The following is a 1,653-nucleotide window of genomic DNA, read 5'->3' on the forward strand; positions in this document are numbered from 1 at the left end:
TACTAAAGTAAAGCTATATACTAAAGTAAAGCTATGTACTAAAGTAAGGCTATATAATAAAGTAAATCTATGTACTAAAGTAAAGGTATGTACTAAAGTAAAGCTATATACTAAAGTAAAGCTATATACTAAAATAAAGCTATATACTAAAGTAAAGCTATATACTAAATAAACAGGTAGCTAAAAATAAAAAAGATGTACTGTGTCATTTTATTGAACAATATTTGGATTAAAACGGCTGTGATTTAACTTCCTTGAATGTGAGTACTTGATTGAAATAAGAGTTACTTCTGTAACTTTTGTTCAGTGTACATTCAAACATTTCCTCACCACAGTTCATGAAAATCCACTTCAGCAGAGCTCCCTTCTATTCCCTTCAGGGCTTATCCCGCTCACGGTGAGGTTGTGCAGCTTTAAGGACGGGGTTCAGGATTTTGTTTACAGAGATGGAGGTCTGGTCCGGACTGAACGCGTAAAGCGGAGCGATCAACAGAAACATGGAAATGTGTGGGAGCAGCTCAGTTGCAGAACACGTTGCCGAGCCGACCATTGGACGGCTCCACTTCACCGGAGCGGAACATCCACCTGTTAATGTTAAACTAATGAGCCATTCTCTTGGTGAATGTGTCACCAGTTTAAAATGTTTGACCCACTATGGAAATCAGGGATTTGTTGTTGAGAGGAGCTAAATGCTGCTTTACCCACACAGCAACTTTTAAAACGTTTATCTTATGCCACTAAATGTTATGAAATAGTATCTTACCTGTTGCAGATGGCACTTTGAACACCTCAGTTTGGAGAAAAGAGTTTAATTCTGAAGCTAACAGCTAGTCTGAGTGAAAACTAGACCAAAGTGTAATGCTGTTGTTTTAAAACATTTTCAAAAAATAAATCAAATCAAAGCACTTAATACAAACAGTGTTGAATAAATCTTTACAGCATGTTCAGATTAAAAATAAATTAATATTCTTGTAGAAGTATCATCATATTCCTGCCTGAAGGGCACCATAGCTGCTAAAGCTAGCTGCTCACATTACTTGCATTTGCAAACAACCGTGTGATTCTAAATAAAAACTGACGGCGATGTAAAGGTTTATGAAGAAGTGTTTGAATAAACCGCCATGAAACATAAGAAACAGGAGTTGTTTTTAGGACGGCAGCAAGCCACTGATCTGGGCTCCACTCAGACGACCCCTCCGGTCAAAATTAAACAGTTTAACCAAATTGTGGTCACGTGAAGAGCTATTTGCAACAGGTAAGATATTAATTGCTCATTTCCACAGAACTTTACTGTAAGGGCCTGAACCATCGCTTGGAGCAGTTAAAGGTTTCAACTTCTGATGACAAATGGTTCATTTCTTTGTCTTCTTCATCGTGTTTGTCGTCATGTTTGTCGTCTTCGTTGTCTTCTTCGTTGTCTTCGTTGTTGTTGTCATACTAATCTTCTTTTTTGTCTTTTTTCGTCTTCATTCCCTTCATCTTCTTCTATGTCGTCTTCTTTGTTGCCTTTGTCATCGTCTTCTTTTTCATCATTGTCTTCTTCTTCTTCTTGTCTTCTTCTTGTCTTCTTCATGTCTTCTTCATGTCTTCTTCATGTCTTCTTCATGTCGTCTTTTCGTCGTCTTTTCGTCGTCTTTTCGTCGTCTTTTCGTC

The sequence above is a fragment of the Nematolebias whitei genome, chromosome 1 (assembly GCF_014905685.2).
Source record: "Nematolebias whitei isolate Nwh7 chromosome 1, NemWhi1, whole genome shotgun sequence".
Lineage (NCBI taxonomy): Eukaryota > Metazoa > Chordata > Actinopteri > Cyprinodontiformes > Rivulidae > Nematolebias > Nematolebias whitei.